A 20,671-nucleotide genomic window follows, 5' to 3' on the forward strand; every position below is an offset into this window, starting at 1 on the left:
GAGGTTTATTCAAGTGCTAGCCACCTGAGAAGATACGGGGACTCATGTCCTCCAAAACTCATCTGACCCTTACGGTGCAGGCAAGGGGTTTTATAAGGAGGCAGAAGGGGAGGGGATACTCAAAACTAGAATAAAGGAATCAGAAGGAGGGGGCGAGGGTCCTTGGCTGAGGGGATTTAGCACAAGTTTGTTCAGATAAGCGGATGAAGTGCCCTTATCTCTCGGAGCTGGCCCATCTGAAGGTCAGAGTCTATTCAGTTGTTACAAGAACTAAAACTAGCAAGTAACATAAATTAGGATTTCTGTTTCATGTAATAAGTTTCCACAAATTCTCCCAGTCAAGCTGTCCTCTTTGGCCTTGAACAAGCAAGAATCAGAAGGGCAAGCCTAGCATAGTGAGAGGGAGGAGAAGTTCTTGCTCAAATGTTAACCCTTGATGTGCATCAGCCAGAGAGGACCGTGCTCTTTAATTATAATGCGAGTTTGGCCAGAGGTGAAAGCATGATTGATGATGTACCTTTGATTTGTTACTGATTGCATAACTGTAATTGCCAAACTTACTAGTTTGGCATAGTTTGCTTACTAATTTGATCATAGTTATAGAGCAACAACTGGATTTATCGTTTCGCAGGAATCTTTTTATAAGCTTATTTTGTTAGTACAATCTGTGTGTGTGTGTGTGTGTGTGTGTGTGTGTGTGTGTGTGTGTGTGTGTGACAGAAATAAGAGAGAGAGATAGATCGACTGGAAGGGAGAGAGATGAGAAGCATCAATTCTTTGTTGTAGCACCTTTGTTGTTCGACTGCTTTCTCATATGTGCCTTGACTGGGGGGAAAGGGCTACAGCAGAGCGAGTGACCCCTTGCTCAGGCCAGCGACCTTGGGCTCAAGCTGGTGAATTGTGCTCAAACCAGATGATCCCACGTTCAAGCTGGCGACCTCGGGGTTTCGAACCTGGGTCCTATGAATCCCAGGCCAACGCTCTATTGCGCCACCTCCTGGTCAGGCTAATTCATCAACTTTTAATCTAAACTTTATATAATTAAATAGAAAGAATTAGTCCTCTTTGACGCCCCTCTGTCTGCGCAGCGCAGCTGTTGGCCTGGGAGAGGAGGTGGGGGCGGGCGGTGCCGACGGCGCGGGGGGCTGAAGGCAGAGATGCTGCAGAGGGACCCGGTAGACGCGGTGGTGCACACTCCCCGCGCCAAGGACGAGGTAAAGATCAGGACGAGTACGCGGCGCAGCTCGGGGTACAGGACCGCTGGAGGCCCAGCCTTGCCAGGAGCTGGCGGCCCGCGGCCAGGGCCAGGGCGGTGGGGACTCCTCCGGGCCCAAGCGGCCCACCGCGCTCAACCTCTCCAGCAGGTGCCTGTCACAGGGCACGCTGAACAATTCTCCGGGCCAGAAGCACAGCTGGCAGGCTGGGGTGTCTCGGTCACCCTCACCCCTGGAGGAAGGCGAGCAGACACCCCACGTGAACACGTCTGCCGGAGCGAAGATCTGCCACCGCCGAGCAGCCCGGCCCCACCACGCACCCAGGCCGCCCCACCCACAGCCACGCCGCCACAGTGCTGCCGCCCAGATGGCGCCTCCCAGCGGCCCTCAGGCTACCCCCTCGTGGCCTGGGCCACTCGCAGGGAGACCGCATACACTGCCAGGGCGACATGCGTGAGGCCACTGAGATCTGCCTGACACTGGGGCATTGACCCCCACGTCCCGCAGAGCCCACCGCCTCTGCTGCCAGCTGAGAGCTGGTAGTCGGTCGCTCGGATCCAGACCCTGCCGCCTGCCCCTCAAAGGCAGGGCGCCCGCACCGCTCCTTCAGTGAAGAGGATGAGGGCTTCTTGTCACCCACCCCCAGAGCGGGCTGAGCCTCAAGGTGGAGGGTGGCGGGGGAACCTACGGGAGCCACCACCGCCTCCATGGGCCTCGCTGAGTTCAGACACCAGCGCGCTGTCCTAGGACTCGGTCAAAATCCACACTGATGGTGGATGTGCATGCGCAGTTGGAGCTGGTGAGCCTGAATGCCTCCTTGAGTGGCCGCTCACGCTCCTCTAGTGCAGAGTCCAATGTATTCTTCTGTGTCATCAACCGGGAGGAGCAGGAGCAGACACACTGGACCACATTCAGACTTGGGTCGAGACATTAAGACGAACTTGAACTGGAAATGGGTGACCCTATGCTGGTGAAATTGCAGGTTGAGGACTACTGGTATGAGGCCTACAATATGTATAAGGGTCCAGGTCATCTTTCCTGTCTGCTCTGCCATCAGGGTCACCAAGGACCCTGAATATATGGCAGCCCTGACCAAAAACAGCGACTGGGTGGATGAGTTTCGGGTGAAGTTCTTGGGCTCAGTCCAGGTTCCCTACCAATGACATTCTCTGTGCTGCCTTAGGTAAAAATTGCCACCACTCTTCGCTCAGGGTGCTCTTTAGACCGCCCTCTACTGCCACCTAGAGGTCAGCAGTGAGGAGTGTGAAGATAGACCTCAAGGCTGGTGTCTCCCAGGAGGTCAAGGAGAATAAATGTAGCCACTTTTTCCAGTTAAAAAACATCTTGCCTGACCAGACGGTGGCGCAGTGGATAAAGCATCGGACTGAGACATAGAAGACTCAGGTTCGGTAACCGGTTTGAGCGTGGGGTCGCTGGCTCCAGTGTGGTATCATAGACATGACCCCGTGGTAGCTAGCTTGAGTCTAAAGGTCGCTGGTTTGAAGTCCAAGGTCGCTGGCTTGAGCAAGGGGTCACTCGCTCTGCTGTAGCCCCCCGGTCAACGTACATATGAGAAAGCAATCAGTGAACAACTAAGGTGCCAGAATAAAGAATTGATGCTTCTCATCTGTCTCCCTTCCTGTCTGTCCCTATCTGACCCTCTCTCTGACTCTCTCTGTCTCTGTCAAAACAAAATAAAACAAAACAAAACAAAACCTTGTTCTATGGATACCATCCGAAGAACAAGTACTTTGCGTTTCTCATTAAGCATCCACCCACCAGCAGTTTGCCTGTCATGCATGTCTTTGGGCCTGAAGAATACACCAAGGCCTTGACGGAACTTGTGGGGAGCCCCACAGAAGATAGGTACTTGGAGAAGCAGTGCTGCCCTCCCCTCAGGCCAGTGCCAGGACAGCTGGCTGCTGAGAGGAGGTGGCACTGCTTGAGGAGGGGCCCCTGCCACTACCAGAGGATGGGGAAGCAGAGGTTGTTGACCGTTGGTGAGGGTGGAAAGGTAGGGGTTATGAGGAGAAGCAAACACAGTTTATTGTAATATAAAGGGTTAGATTCATCTGTGGAGGACATAGTGGGCAGCCAAGGGATTGGGCAGGGTGTGGAGCTAGTCAGACTTTTGGCCAAGAAGAATGCCCATCCCAGGAGCAGAGGGCTCAGTCTCTTCCTGGACCTCACTTGCCCTGCCAGGGCCTCTGGCTCTCTGGCCACTGGCTTCTACTTTGATGAAGTCCATGCCACATGTGAGTGCCTACCTGCCCCCAACTCCTAATCCCAACCAAAGGCCCTGAGCTCAGCCTGTGCCCAGCCACCTTCCCAGGACCTTCTAGTGAAGAAATGACAGCAGGTGAAGGTGTAGTTCCTGTTCCTAGCCCTGTCATTTGTGTGGCCTCTGGATGGCTCCACTGCCAAGCTCACTGGCACACTGTCCCCTAGCAGGCGTGGGGTCCATGGAGGAAGGAGAGAGCTACAGCAGGACCCTATCCCCAACAGAAAAGGGGGCTTCCTGACTGGGCCTTTTGTCTGCTTCGGTTGTAGCACCATCCTGGTCCTGTCACCCTAGCCACAGCCACTAAAGTGCCATTTCCTGCCTAGACAGAACAAAAAAAAAAAAAAAAAAAAAAAAAAGGAAACTATCATCAGTGGATAAAATCAGTAGATGAAAGGCTGATGGTGATATTTAGAATGGGGGAGGGATTCAGCATTTACTACATAAATCCTCTAATCAATTTGAACATAAATATAGAGAAACAATCAGACATTGTGGTGCTTGATGTGACACAAGGTGAAAAAACACCACATACTAGGTGTTCTTGCTAAGAACTGTGATCCTCAATCTAATGAAGTCTCTGGGGCTCACTTCCATTTACAAAAATCACTGGAGAAAGAAATCCATTAAGTGATGGCTCGGGGAAGAACACAAGCACAGCTAGCTATAAGACAAATCAAAGACTGAGAGAAAAATGTTTGTGTGGCCTACTGGATTCAGACAGACTTAAGAGACATTACAAGCAAATGTGATATGTGAACCTTATTTAGATCCTGGTTTGAATAAGCTAACTGCAAGAACAAGTTAAGACAGGGAAATGCATGACCTACCTTATTAGCCAACACCAAAGATTTATTCTTAATTTTGTTTGGTGGATATTGACATTTCTTCAGTAAAAAAAACAGCTACATTTTTAGGAGCTGCAAGCTGAAATATATAAATGTAAAATAATATGGTATGTAGGGTGCACTTTAAAATAGTTTTGCAGGTTGACCTGTGGTGGCGCAGTGTATAAAACATCTACCTGGAATGCTGAGGTCGCTGGTTCAAAACCCCGGGCTTGCCTGGTCAAGGAACACATGGAGTTGATGCTTCCTGCTCCTCCCATCTTCTTTCTCCTCTTTAAAATGAATAAATAACATCCTTTAAAAAAAATCAACAAATGCAATGTGTGGACCTTGTTTGGAATGCTGAAGTAAATAAGCTAAAATAAATAAATAAAATAGTTTTGCAAAAAAAAAAAAGGGCAGACAAAAGAAAGTGATAAAAGTTTGATATGTATAGTGTCTGCATAATGGGTATATGAAGATGCATTATAGTGTTCTCTCTACTTTATATATGTTTAAAAGTTATAATTAAAACTATTGGCGTAAGTAATTCAGCTTCCATAGCTTTTCATCTCTATACTACTTTATCATAGTTTAAAAAACCCAAAGAATATTTTCATTTTTCTGGTTTTCTCCTTTTTTATTGAGGTATTGTTGACATACAATATTATATAAATATTAGTTTTAGGTGCACAACATAGTGGTTTATTATTTATAGACTTTATGATTTGAGGATCAGGATGTATAAAAATATTTTCTTGATATTCTATATAGAATCTTGCCTGCATTACTTATCTACCATGTGAATTTGGTCAAAGTAATTATCAGATTACTTTTCTGTTAAGTGGTCGTAATAATAGTGTCTACTTTAGGGTCCTGCCTGACCAGGCGGTGGTGCAGCGGATAGAGCATCGAACTGGGATGCGGAGAACCCAGGTTCGAGACCCTGAGGTTGCCAGCTTGAGCGCGGGCTCATCTGGTTTGAGCAAAGCTCACCAGCTTGGACCCAAGATCGCTGTCTCGAGCAAGAGGTTACTCGGTCTTCTGTACCCCATGGTCAAGGTACATATGGGAGAGCAATCAATGAACAATTAAGGTGTCGGAATGAGAGACTGATGATTGATGCTTCTCATCTCTCTCTGTTCCTGTTTGTCTGTCCCTATCTATCCCTCTCTCTGCCTCTCTCTCTCTGTCTCTGTAAAAAACAAAACAAAACAAAACAAAACTAAACTAAAAAATACTTTAGGGTCCTTATGAAGATTAGAAGAGACAATAAATGTAAATCTCTTTACACAGGGTCTGATACATAGTTATCAATACAGATTAGTTATTATTATATAAATAATTGTTTTTCTTTTCTATTCTTCTAGTGAATCAGAGGTTACTTTCTTTTCCTCTAAGTTTGAGCATTTGTAATGGAAATATATTAACTAATATAAGCATATTGGTTAAATTAATTTTAAAGAGATGAGCTCTACTGGTATAGTTGATTTATAAGCTTATGATTATTTATGTATAACATTTGTTAATGGCATTAAAATATTTCCAGTGGGTTTTGATGCTGGTGGAAATAGTTTTAAAACAAACATACTTTCATCATTCATTAATACTAGTATAGCATGACTTGCTCTTAGTTTGCATAAATGATCTATGTGCATTCTTCAGAAGAGGTAAACATCTTTGCTAAAGCTCCTCATGGTGCCTAGCTGAATTTAGAAGCAGGCTATAACCCCAGTTGATTTAATCAGCCTCAGAGCTGTCTTACCCTTACAAGCTAGGATGCCAGTATTGCAACTGCGATTCTTTTAGTATCATGGAAGGAGATGCGGAAGATCCTGGAGGGGTAAGTGCATATGACTCCAAGTTCCTTGTGGACAAGGAAGTAAAAGCTAAGAAGTGGCATGTTCTCTTGGGAAATATTACAACATTGTTATTTGCACAAGGAAGCAGAGAGCAATACAGCTGGAGAAGGAAATGGAGAGATGAACACACAGATGGTTAAGAAAGCGTTGTTTTCACAACTGGATCACATCTGGCTCATTAGAGTCAGTGAAAAACCTAACAAGGTAAACAAAAGTCCAATTAGCAAATGATCTCTTCATCCTTCTGCAGGAATATAATAGCCAGTAATAAGTGATGTTATATGTGAAAGCCACAGATATGGTTTAAAAAATAAAATGTCTTTAGCCTGACCTGTGGTGGCGCAGTGGATAAAGCGTCAACCTGGAAACACTGAGGTTGCCGGTTCAAAACCTGGGGCTTGCCTGGTCAAGGCACATATGGGAGTTGATGCTTCCTGCTCCTCCCCCTTCTCTCTCTCTCTCTCTCTCTCCTCTCTATAATGAATAAATAAAATCTTAAAAAAAAAGAAAAAAAAAAGACTAATGATTGATGCTTCTCATCTCTCTCTGTTCCTGTCTGTCCCTATTTATCTGTCTCTGTAAAAAAAAAAAAAAAAAAAAAAAAAAGATTTAAAATGTTTTTAAAAACACGTGGAATATGCAGCTGGGATGAAAGCGATTAGAAATATAAGAAGTAGGCATTTTATAGAAAACCTAAATGGTACATAAACTTTGGCAGTGGATTACAATATAAAATAAAGCAAATTTGTCTTCATCCCCAAATTGCTGCGGTTTATCAGATTGTCAGCAGTGCATACAAGGCAAAGTATGCTGTCTAGGGAAGACATGTCCAAACCTGTCGAGAAGTTTTGAATTTATTTGAACCAAACCAATGAGAATTGCCAGCAAGCAAAATCTCAATGAACTGAGAAAATGCTTGGGAGAAACGCAGTTTTGCAGTTTATTTTATACATTAGAATCAAAGGAGGAGATGGAGAGAGGGTTACATGAAATTCATTAGTGGCAGATTCAGGAGGCAAGAGAAGGCAAAGTGGGAAAATTCCTGAGATTGGAGAGACAAATACTTCTTTTACATTGGTGGCACAGGATAGTTAACTATTAACATTTACAACACACAGAGATGGTATGCAGAGGAACAAGATAACAATGAGAGATTCCACAGTCTTCTGCTCTGGTGGGAGATTGTGCCCTGAGGGGTCTGGAGAAAAAGGGATTACTCTGACATTCCAAAGGTATGTTATTGTAGATGCAGAAAAACAACAGACCGGCTCAGGTAAGGTAAGGATGGATCTTTGTCAAGGAAGGTACTAGACAACCTGCCATGACCCACTTTTAGTGAAAATGTTTTCATTTCAGACCATTCTATGGTTACTTTAGGTCTCTGTGTTTGTAAGAACCGGCCCCCTTCTGCCCCAGGTAGTTGGCCAGGTTTAGTATGGGGTCCTTTTTTTGGGCTACAATATATAAATAGTTTTTTAGAAACAAAACAATATATTGGTAACCAGTTACAGTCTCTTATGACTATAAAAATACTTTCCTCTGAGATAAATTTATTTATAAAATGTTCTATGAGCTATCAATATTATTAAGGTGGCTTTCACAATAAGATTTTTTTAATCCTCTCTCTCTGTTCTATATCACCATTGTCTGACATCTTTTAAATTTCTCTTTATTGGTTGGTTTTAATTATTATTATTATTATTATTATTATTATTATTATTATTATTTACAGTGACAGAGAGAGTCAGAGAGAGGGATAGATAGGGACAGATAGGAACGGAGAGAGATGAGAAGCATCAATCATTAGTTTTTCGTTGCAACACCTTAATTGTTCATTGATTGCTTTCTCATTTGTGCCTTGACCGTGGGCCTTCAGCAGACCAAGTAACCCTGTGCTTGAGCCAACAACCTTGGGTCCAAGCTGGTGAGCTTTTGTTCAAATCAGAGGAGCCTGCGCTCAAGCTGGCGATCTCGGGGTCTCAAACCTGGGTCCTCCGCATCCCAGTTTGATGATCTGTCCATTGCGCCACTGCCAGGTCAGGCTATTGGTTGGTTTTAGAGAGAGGAAGGAAGAGAGAGAGAGAGAGACATCAACTTCTGTTCCACTTATCCAAGCACTCATTGGTTGATTCCGGCACGTGCCCCAAACCTGCAACCTTGGCATGCCAGGACAACACCCCAGCCAACCGAGGAGCTCCCTGGCCAGGACCGATATCTTTCAGAGACAGTGAATCTGATCTGAGTTTTAGTCACAGTGACAGAGATTAAAATGGCATCAAATAAACAATCTTTTTTTGTTGTTATTCTCTGATTTTGAAGGATGGAGTGGGGGAAGAAACTCAGGTTTGCAATTCTACTTCCATGATTTTTTCTTTTTTACTTTATTGATTTCAGCAAGTGAGGAAGGGAAAGAGAAAGAGAGACAGGAACATCTGTCTGCTTCTGTATGTGCCCTGACTCAGGACCGAACCGGCAGTCTCTGCACTTCACAATGATGCTCTACCCCACCGAGCTATCCAGCCAGGACTCTACCTCCATCATTTGATGTTTCATTATTAATGAATAATAATTTTCGAGTTTTCAAAAAAGTAATAATATGTGAAAAAATTCTGTTGTCTCTCTGATGCATTAAAAGTAATGAGTTAGGCCCTGGCCGGTTGGCTCAGCGGTAGAGCGTCGGCCTGGCGTGCGGGGGACCCGGGTTCGATTCCCGGGTTCGATTCCCGGCCAGGGCACATAGGAGAAGCGCCCATTTGCTTTTCCACCCCCCTCCCTCCTTCCTCTCTGTCTCTCTCCTCCCCTCCCGCAGCCAAGGCTCCATTGGAGCAAAGATGGCCCAGGCGCTGGGGATGGCTCCTTGGCCTCTGCCCCAGGCGCTAGAGTGGCTCTGGTCGCGGCAGAGTGACGCCCCAGAGGGGCAGAGCATCGCCGCCTGGTGGGCAGAGCATCGCCCCTGGTGGGCGTGCCGGGTGGATCCCGGTCGGGCGCATGCGGGAGTCTGTCTCTCTCTCCCCGTTTCCAGCTTCAGAAAAATACAAAAAAAAAAAAAAAAAAAAGTAATGAGTTATGTTGGTTTATTTCAGTTATCACAAATGGATGAAATGATAACAAAAATTCCACATCTCTTTCTGAAAAGTAGTGAGCAATAGTTGAGCGCCGTCATGTCTCAGTTACAACTTTAGGTGCTGGGGATAGAGTTGTAAGTAGACAGAGCCCAAGTATAGGAAGCCCTGTCTTAGTGTCAGGAGAGACAAAAACAAAAACAAAAACGAAACCAAATCATTTCTGGCAGTGACCATTGGTGGGGGACAATAAATAGGGTAACCTGATAGAAGTCTCTGGGGGACTACTTTAGATTGGGTGGTCAGGCAAAGGTTCTCTGAGGAAGGAACTGAGAATTAAATGGAAAACACTGAGGCAAGAACGTTCTAGGCAGAGGGCAGATCCAGTGCTAAGGTCCTAGGGCAGCAATAAACTTGATCAGGAACAAAGCAAAGAAAATGTGATGAAGTTAACTGATTGCATTGTTATGCTTAAGATGACATTACTAGCAGTAGAGAACTTAGTTTTTAGGAGGGGAATTAAATTCAAAGTATCCCAGAGTGGTGCTGGTGATTGCCATGTGACTGCAAGAATAAACAAGGTGGATTGACAAAGGCCAGGATGATACAGCATGAATGAGCTTAATTCCTTAATTAACTCCAATTACTCTTGCTCTAGACTCAAAGCCAACATAAGAACACCATCCAAATGGACTCAAAGAGTAGAATATTTTTCACGGTGTGAACATTAGGAAGAAGGCATGCTATAGTGTCACCATTGTAAAAAGCAATGGCTTGTAACAACTCTGACTCCCTTATCTCCTTTTTATTTTATTTTTTCTTTTTGATTTGTGTTTTTTTGCTTAAAACTTTTTTTTATTTTAGAGAGAGAAAGAGAGGGAGAGAGAGAGAGACATTGATTTGTTGTTCCACCTATTCATGCATTCATTAGTTGATTACTGTATGTGCCCTAACACAAGATTGAACCCTGCCAACATGGTGTATGGGACAGTGCTCCAACCAACTGAGCTACCCAGCCAGGACTCTTCTCTCTTTTTTAAAGCCCTGCATAGCAAAAATATTTCACAAAATATATTTTAGGCTGACCTGTGGTGGCACAGTGGGTAAAGCGTCGACCTGGAATGCTGAGGTCGTCAGTTCAAAACCCTGGGCTTGCCTGGTCAAGGCACATGTGGGAGTTGATGCTTCCTGCTCCTCCTTCCTTCTCTCCCCCCTTCTCTCTCTGTCTCTGTCTCTGTCTCCTCTCTCTAAAATGAATAAATAAAATCTAAAAAAAAATTAAAAAATATATATTTTAATTTTTTGTGCTATTAGTCAATAAATATTCATATTTATCATTAGTAAAGAAAATACGTCTTAAATTTTCAGTCCTCTCCCAATGTAGTTATTTTTATATTTGTTGTCAGTGAAATTCGCATTTTCATAAAGTGACCATTTTGCTGTGATTTTTCAAAGATCGTTTTAAATACTTTTGCTAACATGTTGTCAGGAGATAGATTTTAAAATAACAACTTGTTAAGGCTCCAAGTTTAGAAAACTCGAGAAAAATGGGGTGAAGGGAGGGGCTGAAAAGACAACCAGGATTAAGAAGTACAAACTTCTAGTTATAAAATAAGTAGGGCAATGTACTGTACAGAGTTGGGAACAGAGTCAATAACATCGCAATAACTCCGTCTGCTGACAGATGGTGACTTGACTTATTGCAGTGATCACTTTGTAAGGTATATTAATGTTGAACCACCTGAAACTAATACAACACTGTATGCCAATTAGAATTAAAAATAAATTAATAAAAATAAAATAAAGAGAAACGAGATGCTGTTCTCTGTAGTTTTCCTCTTAAATAAATAATGATCTTTAAAGAAGTGATTTAAGCTAGGACTTTTAAAGTGCTGAGTTGAAGACATGAGACTAAATCATTGAGTGGCAGTCTGGAGTGTCTCTTTCCTTTTCTTTTTGCCTTACATGCATCTTGATTCAACAGGAGAAGTTTAATGTGAAAATAAATCATTTTATTAAGAGCTGTTGTGGGTTTTTGGCTACAATTTAGCAATCATGCTACCTTTATTGTCTGCTCCAGGTCAAAGGTCGTACAGGAAATGCCCAGGGGGCTCATTTCTGTGATGGATGAAATTTGGGGAGACTGGGACTCCTCAGAGATGCAAATTAATTGCAGAGTACTACCTATTTTTCTGCTATATTATTACGTTTGAAACAAAGGCCTTTTCTGAACTCCTGACAAGTTGATAATCTGGGTGCTGACAAGAGAGTTGAGTTCTTCATCGTAGGCTTTCCATTTGAGGGGAATTAGAAATTTTAGGATCACTTTTTAAAAAAAATTGAATTTATTGGTGTGATACTGGTTAACAAAATTACACACGTTTCAGGTGCCCAATTTGATAACACATCATCTGTACACTGTACTGTGTGTCCATGGCCACAAGTTAGGGCTCTCCCTCACCATCTATCCCCTGTACCCTCTTCCTCCACTCTCCTCCCACGCCTTCGCCCAGCAGCCACCACACTTCTTTCCATGTTCACCAGTTTTCTGTCTTGTACCTTTTTGCTCAATCCCTCCACCACCCTCAGATGCCCCATCTCCCTCCCTTCTGACAGCTGTCAGTCTCTATCTATGAGACTGTCTCTATTTTGTTTATTAGTTTATTTTGTTCATTAGATTCCACATATGAGTGAAATCATACGGTATTTGTCTTTCTCTAACTGACTTATTTTACTTAGCATAATGCCTTCTAGTTCCATACATGCTGTTGCAAAAGGTAAGGTTTTCTTTTTTATGGCTGAGTAGTAAGTAATGCATTGTGTTAATATACCATGCCTTTTTTATCCACTTGTCCACTGATAGACACTGGAGCTGCTTCCAAATCTTGGCTATTGTGAATAGCACTGCAATGAACATCAGGGTGTATATATTCTTTTGAAACACTGTTTCCCATTTCTTCAGATGAACTCCCAGAAGTGGAATTGCTGGGTTATAAGACAGTTCCATTTTTAATTTTTTTGAGGTAACTCCATATTGTTTTTCAAAGTGGCTATACCAGTCTGCATTCCCACCAGCAGTGCAGGAGGGTTCCTTTTTTCCTACAGCCTCGTCAACACTTGTTTTTTGTTGATTTATTGATGATAGCCATTCTGACAGGTGTGAGGAGATATCTCCTTATGGTTTAGTTTACATACTTCTGATGATTAGTGATGTTGAACATTTTTTCATATGTCTATTGGCCATCTGTATGTCCTCTTTGAAGAAACATCTATTCAGGCCTTTTGCCCACTTTCTGTCATTACAAAAAGGGTTTATTAATACAGCAGCATGACCTTCACATCTGATCCCTGATCTAGGCCTTGGCTTTTCAAATCACACTTTAATCAAACTGTGATATGCTTCTGTTGAATCTGCTCTCTGGTGCTTTTCTTTAGAGGTCTTCTTTTTAAATGCTACTTTCTTACTAGGAAAAAAAAATGTTCCACCTTTGGAATTCATGTTGAAGGAGTTTTGCTCAATCACTCTGTTTGGCCCGATCGATACAGCGCATGTGCTCGTTGTCCCGAGCAGAGCAGTTGAGGGGCTGCTGGGTGTCCTGGCAGTAACACTGGAGAATTTGGGTTTGCAGTTCTGCACGACTAGGTGAACTTCATACTGCTTGAACTTTGCTTCCACCTCTTCAGCAACTTTCTGATATTGTTGAGTAGTGACTGCAGAATTCTGAGCTTCTCTTCTCCAGTCTGGCCAGCTGCTCTTTGTAGAATGCATTCTGCTTCTTTATCACTCGATTTCTCTACCAGAAGCTTAGCTAGTTGCTATAGCCTTGGTGCAGTTCTACTCACTTGATACCCTCTCTTGGGTAATAACTCTGGTTAACTGCTCATTGGCAAGTGCCCTTTCTTGATCCAGTTCTTTGCCTTGCTTTAATTATGTCTGATTTTCACACTCTCTCTTGGCTTGCTCCAGTGCTAAGTCCTCAGCTACTCTTCTTTTCAATTCTTCATCAGAAACTGAGGCACCAGGTCCTGGTTGGGTAGCTCAGTCAGTTGTTAGAGCATGGTCTTAATATGCCAAGGTTGTGAATTCAATCCCTGGTCAGGGCACATACAAGAATCAACCAGTGAATGCATAAGTAAGTAGAACAGCAAATCAACATTTCTCTCTCTCTTTCCCTGCTTTCATTCTTTTTTTAAAAATTGATAAGTAAAAAAGTTGAAAAATAAAAAGAACCAAAGTGCCATAAGTACCAGAATATTCCTGAGACTTCGAGCCAGATGGAGAGGTTTCTTTCATACAATCAGTCACATGTTCTGAAAGCCGGATGCTCTGCACAGTGGTGGTGCTCTTATTCCTGTCTGCCTCAAAGGTGACCTGCTGGGTGCCGGAGGTCCCGCACATGGTTACTTCTGTCTCCACGGAGTCCTGGCATGGACTCACGAGCACATCAGGCATCATGAGCACACATACATTCAAACATGGCCTGCTGCTTGCCTTGCACAGAGGAAGCAAGGCCACATCCCCAAGGAACAAGGAGAAGGTGCTGGTCCTCCCTTTTGCCCATTTTTAAATTGGATTGCTTGTTTTTTTTGTGTGTTAAGTTTTATAAGTTCTTTATACATTTTGGATATTAACCCCTTATCAGATGTACTAGCGAATTTATTCTCCCGTTCAGTGGGTTGTCTTTTCATTTTATTGCTGGTTTTCTTTGCTGTGCACAAAGTTTTTAGTTTGATGTAGATCTATTTGTTTATTTTTCCTTTTGTTTCCCTTGCCAGAGGAGATATATCAGAAAAAAAACATTTGTCACAAGAAATGCCCGAGATTTTACTGCTTGTGTTTTCTTCTTGGATTTTTATGATGCTGAGTTTAACATTTAAGTCTTTAAGTTCATGCTTGGCTGGTGGTGGCGCAGTGGATAGAGCATCGACCTGGAATGCTGAAGTTGCCTGTTTGAAACCCTTGGCTTGCCTGGTCAAGGCACATACAATAAGCAAGCAAAGAATAGCTAAAAGTGAAGCAGTTATGAGTTGATACTTCTTGCTCCCCCAACCCTCTTTGTAAAATCAATACCTAAGATCTTAAAAAAAAGTCTTTAGTCCATTTTGAGTTTACTCTTGTGTCAGCTGTATGAAGGTGGTCTAGTTTCATTTTTTCCCACATGTCCATTTTCCCAACACCATTTATTGAGTAGACAATCTTTACCCCATTGTATAAATATGTACTTGCTTTCTTTGTCAAAAATCAATTGATTATAAAGGTGTGGGCTTATTTCTGGGCTCTCTATTCTGTTCTATTGATTAATATGTCTGTTTTTATGCCCGTACCATGCTGGTTTGATACTGTGGCCTTGATGTACAGTTTGATATCAGGTGCCATATTTTTGCTCCACAAGATACACTATTTGTCTCCCAAAAGTGGAAGGGAAAATGCCCGTGTATCTTATGGAGTGAAAAATGTGGTATTTTATTAAATATTTTTATCTTATTTATTTATTTATTTATTTATTTATTATTTTAGAGGAGAGAGAGAGAGAGAAAGAGAGAGAGAAGGTGGGGAGGAGCAGAAAGCATCACCTCCCATATGTCCCTTGATTGGGCAAGCCCAGGGTTTTGAACCTGCAACCTCAGTGTTCCAGGTGGACGCTTGATCCACTGTGCCACCACAGGTCAGGCTTATTAAATATTTCAACACACCATTTGGTTCAGAATATTTTTTTTTCTTATTTTTCTTCTTAAAACCCTAGGTGTGTCTTATGGTCAGGTGCGTCTTATGGAGCCAAAAATACAGTAATATGATTCCTCTAACTTTATTCTTCTCTCTCAAGATTGCTTTGGCTATTCAGGGTCTTTTGTGGTATCATATAAATTTTTGGAATATTTGTTCTAGTTCTAGTTCTGTCATTGGAATCTTGATAGATATTGCATTGAGTCTATAGATTACTTTGGACATTTCAATGTTAATTTTTCCTATCTATGAACATAGTATATGCTTCCACTTGTTTGTATCTTATTCAATTTCTTTCTTCAGTCTCTTACAATTTCCTGAGTATAGATCTTTAATATCCTTTGTTAAATATACTCCTAGGTATTTTATTCTTTTATTTTTAAATTTATTTTTAAATTTTACTCTTTTTGAAGTAATTGTGAATATCATTTCTTAGTTTTCTTTTTGATAGTTCATTACTGGAGTATAAAAATGAAACTTATTTCTGGATATTTATTTTTTATCCTGTTACTTTACTGAATTTATTTATCAGTTCTAGTAGTTTTTGATGAAATCTTTAGGGTTCTCTATTTATGGTACCATGTCATCTGCAAACAGTGACAGTTTTATATGTTCCTTTCAAATTTGAATGTCTTTTATTTCTCCTTCTTGTCTGATTGTTGTGCCTAGGACTTCCAGTACTATGTTAAGTAAGAGTAGTAAAAGTGGACATCCTTGTCTTGTTCCCAATCTTAAGGGAAATGCTTATATTTTTTGTTCATTGAGTATGATGTTGGCTGTGGGTTTGTCATATATGGCTTTTATTACTTTGAAGTATGTTCTTTCTATTCCCTCTTTGCTGAGAGTTTTTACCATAAATGAATGCTGGATTTCTTTTTATCTTATTTTCTTTTAGATTTTATTTATTGATTCCATAGAGAGGGGAGAGAGAGAGAGAGAAAGTTGGGATGAAACAGTGAGAAACATCAACTCATGGTTGCTTCTCTCTCTCTCTTTTAGATTTTATTTATTGATTTTTAGAGAGAGAGAGAGAGAGAGGGAAGAGTAGGGAGAAGCTGGAAGCATCAACTCATAGTAGTTGCTTCTTGTATGTGCCTTGACAAGGCAAGCCCAGGGTTTTGAACCCACAACCTCAGCATTCTAGGTCAACACTTTATTCACTGCACCACCACAGGTCAGGCTCATAGTTGCTTCTCATATGTACCCTCACTGGGCAAGACCAAGGCTTCAAACTGTGATGTTACATATGCTGTGTCACCACAGGTCAGGCTCTTTTTCTTTTTTATTAACTGCTTTTAGAGAGACAGAGAAGTGAGAGAGAGGGAGAGAGGGAGGGAAGTATTTATTTTTTGTTGCACCTAGTTGTGTATTCATTGGTTGCTTCTGTATGTGCCCTGACTAATTAAACTCATAATTTTGGTATTTCTGAAGGACATTCTAACTTACTAAGCTAATTGGCCAGGGTTTGGATTTTATCAAATGTTTCTTCTCCATCTATTGATATGATGTCATTTTTATCTTTCATTTTGTTCATGTGGTATATCATGTTTATTGGTTTGTGGATATTGTGCCAATCTTGCATCCTCAGAATAAATCTCACTTGATCATAGTATATGATAAGATCACTTTCTATTTTTTAAAAGATTTTATTTATTGATTGATTTTAAAGAGAGGAGAAAGAGAGAGAGGCAGGGGGACAGGAGTAGGAAGCATCAGCTTGTAGTTGTTTTTCATATGTGCCTTGACTGGGCAAGCCCAGGGTTTTGAACTGGCAACCTCAGCATTCCAGGCCAATGCTTTAGTCACTGAGACACCACAGGTCAGGTAGGATCACTTTTGAGAGAATATATGGGTTTTGTAATTTGTTCAGTGTTGTTCTGTTTTATAGCCTGCGGTCTAGTAGAGAGAGCAATTACTTCTTAATATTTAAAGTCAGTGTGTCTGTCCTCTGGGCCAGCAGACTACTTTTCTTAGTGTGGTCAGTTTGAAAATCCCAGGGAGAGAAGCGCTTTTTGTTAGCGACCAGAGAAAGGAAAACAAGGTGAGTCCCTGGGAACCGCTATGAGAGAAAATCAAAGAAAAATGGTCCAGGGGTAATCAGCTGAGTGTGAAAAACAGCTGTTGGTCACCATTGCTACTTTAGGGCATTGGTTTTCAACTTTTGGAAGGTAAGGGGCTTCCCAAGTTCCCAATGTCATGGCTGTACCCAAGACTGATTGCACCAGCCTCTCTGGGATGACACAGATGGCATACATATAATTATATAAATGTATAAATATATACTTTTTTATATAGCTCTAAAGGTGATTCCAAAATTCAGTCAATATCCGGACTCCCTGGCTTAGTAAGCACTTCTCAAATCTTAATGTGCCATCAATTTCCTGGGCAGCTTATTAAAATGCAAACTATGATCCTGTAAGTCTGCGGCAGGATCTGAGGTTCTGCATTTTCAACCCAGCTTCCAAGAGTTACCCTTGTTGGGGGTATAAGGGATGAGGGGAACCATACTGAGCATTGGAAGCCCTTGGATATTAACTCCCAGACACCAGCTGATTCTGCACAATAATTTCACTGCTCACCATTTAGCTAGTGTTCAATATTTGAGTGCTAGGCTTTTTAAAATATAAATCTTGAAAATCCCATTAAACGTAGAGTCTAAATGTGTGACTGTGGCTTACAAATCTTTTAATGTGACAGAGACCTTAACCTACCTCTCTCAGGGTACCTCACCCCCCACTATCCTCTGGTTCACCTTGCTCCAGGATACAGTTACTCTTACTACTCCTCAAACATGTCAGACTTATCCCTCCCTTCAAGGCTTTTGTACCTGCTCTGTCTTCTGCTTAACATGTTTTCCCTCTCCACAGCCTCATGGCTGGCCTCCTCTTCATTCAGTTCAAAATCACCTCTATTTTTTATTTTTTATTCAGTGAGAGGAGGGGAGGCAGAGACAGACTCCTGCATGTACCTTGACCGGAATCGACCAGGCAAGCCTACTAGGGGGTGATATTCTGCCCAAATGGGGCATTGCTCTGTTGCTCGGCAACCAAGCTTTTCTTAGCACCTGAGGTGGATGCTATGAAGCCATCCTCAGCACTCAAGGCTAACTTGCTCCATTTGAGCCATGGCTGTGAGAGGAGAAGAGAGAGAGAAATAAAGGGAGGAGAGGTGAGAGGGGGAGGGGTGCAGAAGCAAATGGTCACTTCTTCTGTGTGCCTTGACTAGGAATCGACCTGGACATCCACATGCTGGGCAGATGCTCTACCGCTGAGCCAACTGGGTAGGGCCTTAAAAGTCACCTCTTTAGCCCTTACCTGATCACCCATTTTAAGTAAGCCAGCTTCCCTTCACTTTTTTTTTTTTTTTTTTTTTACAGAGACAGAGAGAAGGATAGATAGGGACAGACAGACAGGAATGGAGAGAGATGAGAAGCATCAATCATCAGTTTTTCATTGCGACACCTTAGTTGTTCATTGATTGCTTTCTCACATGTGCCTTGATGGGGGGTAGGGGGGCTACAGCAGACGAGTAACCCCTTGTTTAAGCCAGCGACCTTGGGTCCAAGCCGGTGAGCTTTTTTTTTTTCTCAAGCTAGATGAACCCGCGCTCAAGCTGGCGACCTTGGGGTCTCGAACCTGGGTCCTTCGCATCCCAGTCCGATGCTGCATCCACTGCGCCACCACCTGCTCAGGATCCCTTCACTTTTGTATCTCATAACCTTCTCCCCACATAGCACTGATTGCCATTTGAAATTAGTCTGCCTATTTATTTGCTTGTGGCTTTTCTGTCCACTTCCAGATGAATATTTGCCATGAGAGAGAATCATTTTGTCTGTCTAGGCCACTGCTACTCCCTCAGCTCTTAGAAAAAGAGCCTGACATCTAGAGAAATACATACTCACAAGATGAAAGTGAATAGTAGGAGTGTCAGTGAGGTATACATATGGAGAAAGAGAGAGAGAAAGGTGGAGAGCAAGAGAGCGAGAGAGAATAAGGGAGGGAGAGAATTAGAGAGTAAAGTTTTTGTTAGTACCAGATGTTACTTAAAAGAGTTTAACAGTCTGGGTTTCTCTGATAGTGCTGATCAATGTAGAAGTGTGGCTGAAACAGTAGGGATCATCTACTCAGCCACAGTGAGCCTCACCCTGGCTGCACAGGACTTCTAAGCCATGTTTTTAAGAAAACCTTAATGAATTCATATACATTGCAGAAGTTGAACTCCCATTTATAGGAAGGAAGAACATTACCTAGTTTACGATAAATACTGTAGGCATAAACTGAAGCAAGATGCTTTTGCTCTTTTCAGACCTTTTGTTTTGGTGGAAATGATAATGATAATCTGTGGAAGCAGTTGCTATGCCTGGCTCCTCTGTGTGAAAGCTTTGGCATTTAGGTAAATTGAATACTCATGAAATATCTTCATTTTGGCAGATTACAGGTAACAAATCAGAAGAACATGCAAATTCTTCATGGTTTTTATTTTTTGGCTCCTAGCTGATCTTCTCTCTATTACTCTCAATTAAGTACTCAATTGTACCTTTTTAAAAAAAATTCATTTATTCATTTTAGAGAGAAGAGAGAGATAGAGAGAGAGAGAGAGAAAGGGGGTGGAGCAGAAAGCATCAACTCCCATATGTGCCTTGACCAGGCAAGCCCAGGGTTTTGAACCGGTGACTTCAGCATTCCAGGTTGACTCTTTTACCCACTGTGCCACCACAGGTCAGACAATTGTACTTAATTTTTACAATTTTTTTTATTTATTCATTTTAGAGAGGGGGGAGAGAGAGAAAGAGAAAAAGTGAATGGAAGAGGAGCAGGAAGCATCAACTCCTATACGTGCTATGACCAGGCAAGCCCAGGCTTTTAAACCAAAGACCTAAGCCAGGGGTCGGGAACCTATGGCTCCAGAGCCAGATGTGGCTCTTTTGATGGCTGCATCTGGCTCGCAGACAAATCTTTAATTAAAAAAATAATAACGTTAAAAATATAAAACATTCTCATGTATTACAATCCATTCATTTTCTACCGCTCATGTTCATGGTTGGGGTGGCTGGAGCCAATCACAGCTGTCTTCTGGGACAACACCAATTTTTATTGGATATGCATAATGTACACGGGTCGTTGTATGGCTCTCACAGAATTACATTTTAAAATATGTGGCATTCATGGCTCTCACAGCCAAAAAGTTTCCCGACTCATTCCAGGTCGACACTTGATCTACTACACCACCACAAATCAGGTTCAATTGTACTTAATTATACTTGAACTTATGCTCAAGTTTTATGGATTGTCCCAATATAGATATTTTTTGTGTTTATTGACTTGAGAGAGACAGAGAGAGATTGCTTTCTTGTTCCACTTATATATGCATCCATTGATTACTTTTTGTAAGTGCCCTGACCAGGGATCAAACCTGCGACCTTGGTGAATCAGGATGCAGCTCTATTCAACTGAGCTACGTGACCAAGACTGTCTCAATATATTTTTATATTTAAATTGAAGTGATAAAAGATGGCATATTCATACTGTAACAACATTCAATCTGTACAAAAAGAAATGATGAAAATCAGTTTCCCTTTTAACAGTGACTTTTGTTAAAAACGATTAAAGAAGACAATTTAGGTGAAACAAACTTTATTAAATACTTTACGAAGCAGGGAGTTTCTTTTCCCAAGGGTCCAGAGTACTGCAAGATGGGGCA

The 20,671-nt window shown here is 42.1% G+C and overlaps 2 pseudogenes; one reads left to right on the forward strand and one right to left on the reverse strand.

Annotated features, from left to right (window-relative positions):
- The first annotated feature begins 203 nt into the window (after window positions 1–203).
- On the forward strand, window positions 204–9,970 carry LOC136379510 (C-Jun-amino-terminal kinase-interacting protein 1-like; annotated as a pseudogene).
- Window positions 9,971–12,761: 2,791 nt separating this feature from the next.
- On the reverse strand, window positions 12,762–13,645 carry LOC136379511 (MICOS complex subunit MIC19 pseudogene; annotated as a pseudogene).
- Window positions 13,646–20,671: the final 7,026 nt, after the last annotated feature.

Source organism: Saccopteryx leptura, chromosome 8, assembly GCF_036850995.1.
Source record: "Saccopteryx leptura isolate mSacLep1 chromosome 8, mSacLep1_pri_phased_curated, whole genome shotgun sequence".
Taxonomy (NCBI): Eukaryota; Metazoa; Chordata; class Mammalia; order Chiroptera; family Emballonuridae; genus Saccopteryx; species Saccopteryx leptura.